The sequence below is a fragment of the Scomber japonicus genome, chromosome 7, assembly GCF_027409825.1.
Source record: "Scomber japonicus isolate fScoJap1 chromosome 7, fScoJap1.pri, whole genome shotgun sequence".
Lineage (NCBI taxonomy): Eukaryota > Metazoa > Chordata > Actinopteri > Scombriformes > Scombridae > Scomber > Scomber japonicus.
This window is the reverse complement of record NC_070584.1, coordinates 16,366,653-16,371,334: the sequence shown is the minus strand read 5'-3', so window position 1 is coordinate 16,371,334 and position 4,682 is coordinate 16,366,653. Positions and strand designations below refer to the sequence as shown.

At 35.4% G+C, this 4,682-nt stretch overlaps 1 protein-coding gene across 1 annotated transcript in view; it reads left to right on the top strand.

Moving 5' to 3' along the window:
- Positions 1-2,770: 2,770 nt before the first annotated feature.
- Positions 2,771-4,682, top strand: part of ttc39a (tetratricopeptide repeat domain 39A) — a 23,369-nt gene continuing 21,457 nt past the window's right edge. Inside the window, exons 1-2 of the mRNA XM_053322537.1 lie at positions 2,771-2,810; positions 3,186-3,239. The gene's annotated coding sequence lies outside the window, so the exon portion shown is untranslated. The remainder of the gene's footprint in view (positions 2,811-3,185; positions 3,240-4,682) is intronic.

Sequence of the window (4,682 nt, the reverse complement as noted above, 5' to 3'; positions counted from 1 at the left end):
TAGTTTTGCAGATTGTGTGTTTTTACTAGGATCTTGTTGGCCATCTTCTATATGAAGTGGTGGAAGAAGGTTTAGATCATTTTCCTAATTAACTAAAGCAGTACTACATTAAAATACAAGTACAATTAGGTTACAGATGATAGTGCAGATATTTATGAACAATATATCAAAAGGAGAAGTACTGTACTCCTTATGTGCCCTTTTCAAAATCTCTATTACATATTATATTACTGGGTTGTTATTATTGATACATTAACAGCATTTATGTACAGTCACCAGCCACTTCATTATAAACACCTGAGCACTCTAATGCAGCTCTGCCATAAATTCAACATTCAGGAAGCTTATTGATTTTCAGTTTGTGTTGACATTATCAGAGAGGTTATAATTCTACTTAATGTTTATTATTGAGATAGTTACATTAAGTTTAAGATGTTTAGATTCATCTGCAATATAACAAGTAACCAGCTGTGAAGTAAATGTAGTGGAGTAAACAGTACATTACTTCCTTCTGAAAGGTTGTGGTATAAGGCGAAAAGTAGAAATATTCCAATGTACTTGAGTTCAGTAGTTGATGTACTAAGTTACTCTCTACTCCTGTGAATAGCAAAAGGATCAAACATTTTTCTCTAACAGCGCAATTAGAATAAAAATCATAAGTGTAAAGTCAGAAAATATGTAAAAGTGCAAAGACATGGCCAAAATAGTATGTACAGTATTCCTGCAGATGAAGTCATTTTAATGTATTAGATACCAAAATCCATCTTATTGAGTCATTTACCTTGTTTTTTATTTCCAACCATATTTTTGAATTACCAATTTAAATATTATGCTGAAAATTTACTACAATAATTGTCCTTGGAAACAGCAGTTGACAGTGGTTTCACCATGAGGTCCATTTAGTAGCAGTTATTGAGCTTTCAGTTATATCACATGTCAGTAAATGGAGGGTCCAGTTGTCTTGGAATACTTTTCATTTGATTTCTTGTTTTAATTCCCTTTTTTTCTTTGTTGGCTTAAATGTTGATTTCAAAATAAAACAAAAATAAATAGGCCTAAATGTGTAGTAGTTACAACAAGTTTTAATTATTGAGCTTATGATTTATACCTTTGAATTTTATATTTCCCACTTTAATTATGTAGGCTACTTAACCTGTATTTTACACTAAGGATAAAGCTGACTGTGTGTGTCAGCAACATGGAGGGCTTTAGGACTCAGAAGGCGAAACCTCCAGCAGCTACATTCCGGTGCATTTAAATACGAAAGTCATTATTATGGAGATGAGAGGTAAACACACCTTTCCACGTCAGGAAGGAGGAAGAAGGACATCAGCAACATTTCTGCTTTCATTAATGTCAGTGTGAAGTGAGAGTGAGCCGCTGTCTGTGTGTCTTACTCTTCATCCATGACAGCTGTATAAACCTGCTGTGTCTGTCCAGAGTATATTCTGCTGTTTCACCGGTTCTCCCTGGCCTGTGGGATGAGTTTTATTACCAACTGGAGACGAAGCGTGAAGAAAAATGACAGCAAGAAGTGAGTAGAGGAGAAAGCTTCCCGAAAATCAGTGCAAGTCCTGTCGGTCCTGTCGGTACATGTCTGTTTTTAATGCTGGGAGGATTTAATCGGGCTTTAGTGTTCATCTCACACCGAGATTGTTGAGTGTGTAGAGTACATGCATATAAACCCATCAGAGCTGTACACAACACATTCTCCTCTCTGCTCAGGTTTAGTTTAATAACTCTGACTTGTAAAGCTTATCTCTTGTGTTTCTGTTCACTGCTGACACAAAAGGTTGTCTTTCACAGGCACATTTCGATTTTTTACCAATCCATTGTTGGTCTATAACAAAATACTGCAGCTGAGGTTTTGGATGACGTTTCCTTTAATTGTCTTCAATGAGTCTGTGAGAATGTGTTGTTCCTAATCTGGAGCCTGTTAGACAACATTACATCTCAGAAGTGATAAAGCAGGCTTTCAGAGTAGCAGTGTGCCAACATGAGTTTAACAAAAGGAATACAGACCTAATATTTATACATAATACATTTGATGCGACCTAATGTAATTTAACTTTAAACATTGGATAAATAAACGTGTTTAAATTGACAGTTTATCAGTTTAAATGCTTTATGTAATCAGAAACACTTAAAATGTTGTTTGAAAAATGCAAACAACAGCAAGAAGTGTCAGAGAGAGAGCAGCCTCAGTCCAGACTTGGCATGAGTTGATGCCATCTTTTATTTGAGTCAATTAAAGAGATGGATGCAGCAGATCCATTTGCTCTTGTGTTTATGATGACATTTGCTTGTTGTTGTTGTTGTTTCAGTTCTCCATTCAGCTGATCAATACATTTATAATTGACCTTCTCTTATTCAACACATGCAGTTTTTCTATGTTGCTATTTTAATTAATTAAATAGTATCTGCACAGCCCCCTTCACGTCTACAGATCAGACTCACATTACGCCAGCTATAGTGTACTCTTCTCACCATCATGAGATCCATTCGTACACTCTCTCAAAGTTGACCTTTCACTTCTTCACAGGGATGCTGTGCAGGCAGAAGACCTGCCGGACAGCCCGGACTCCCCAAGCCGGTAAATTTACATTTACTTTTACAGTCATGAATATTAAGCAGTGCCACAAAGAGAACAACACACCCTGATGACAAATGTAATTACAATGTAATAATAAATGTAGTTGTGAACATTGTAACTCCAACAGCTGAGTCACACACAGACTGATAGTTATTTTTTTCCCCAGGTTGTCGGTCGTAAACAGTCCAGACCTGGATCCCATCATCACAGACTTCAAGTAAGTATCTTCAAGTTGAAAACCACTGAGGGACATGCATTAAAGTCAATTATTTCTATAATGAATTCACTTCACCTGCTGCCAAAATAAACTCAGATAAAAGCAGACAGACTCTGATGTATGCTCTTCCAACACTTTTCACTTTAGACTAATTCAAAGACTCTTTTCTAAAAGTTAATATGTCGACAAATGTCCTCAATAAATCATTAACAACAAACAAATAGTGTGTGAGTTTCCTCGTATATAAGTGCTGGTGTTTCTATTGCTCTCACGATCATGTTCTTCAAATAATAGCTGGCCTTTCAGCTGGATTTCATCCCATGAGATTACACCCACCTTTTTCTAAACAGCCTGGATTTTGTTCCTCCGTTTCAGGTTGCAGTCACCAGACAACAAAGATGATCTGGAATTAACTGATCCACCAAATGGGTAAGACCAGGCGGTTAACTCTGAATGATGTCAAGCAAAACCTGCCAGTGCTCCTTTTGCGCTGTAAATCAACTTAAAACAATGAGGTGAAAACTATGAGCAGTAATTTACATAGTAACTACATAAATGTGAGTTACTACGAGCAGATTGCAAGTTTCAGCTAATTTGCAGGACATATTCCATGACATATTAGTGACATGTCGATGTAAAGGTCATTGGGAGGTCACTGGCTATTTGCCATGTCAGTAATTCAGACAGAGAGAAACTGAGAATAACACCATCTGTCTCTGCCAAGGTATCCCCACATGGGAGTAAATATGAATAATATTCTAATATGATTCAATTGTCTTTTCCACATATTAGTATCTACAGTACTATTAAAGTATGGAAAGGTTAGTAGCAGAATGAGGATACCTGTGTCTGTTTGGATATGGATCAGTACAAGGAATTAAAGAAAAAGAGTATTAAACATTAATAAACAAAACAAGTCGTTTTATTGAAAGACATGTTAGAAACTAGGGCCTGACCTATACTGATTATTTGGGGCCAATGCTGATACAGATAGTAGCGAGTAAAAACATTCTGATTTATATATCGGCTAATAGTCTTACAGAATATATACCTACATACCTTTTTGGCAATGATCCCTCAAATGTGGTCATCAAACACCTGTCACAAAGGCATGATATTTAACAGCTAATAACTTCTTTCTATAAAATGACATCAATGCTCTAAAATAATAAACTTCACTGGGAAATTAATTATTATAAATAACTAGGAATAAAAAAAACAACCAAATGTGTAAGAATTATGAAATTCACATAAAATGCTGCCTATGTAACTTCTATCTGCACATATCAGACAACAGATATGCCAATAATGATATATCTGTGTTAGGTTAATATTATTGGCTGACCAATTGGGGGGGGGGGGTTACTAATATTTATGGTATATTGTTTTTGCAGTCATTATAAGAGAATTCAACTCTTGTTTTCATTCTGGGAGAGAAAGCAAATAGTATTTTCAATTATAATACTTCTTTAGCTGTCTAACCACCATTCATAATTATTTTAGCTGTGAGTTGCACCACCTTTGTGCATTGGATGGTGGCACAATTGTGTCCATCAACATAGTTTAGTATGTCCATCAACATAGTTTAGTATGTATGTTGACTTTTTAAAGTGTACTTCATTTTGACACTTTTTCCATGCACTTAAAAATGTAAAACCTGCTTAGAATTAGTATGTAATGTGGAGATGAGATTATAAATGTTTAGTATGAATCAGTATTGTGTGGTTCACAATAACAATGAAGATTTGCATATTATTAAATTAAAACTAATAACCTAAATTGTTTGAAACATTCCTGGAGTAATAAATCCTTGTTTTTCGGTTGCCAAATCCAATTCTCCACCATGAGGACGGCAGCGCATCAAATCTAATT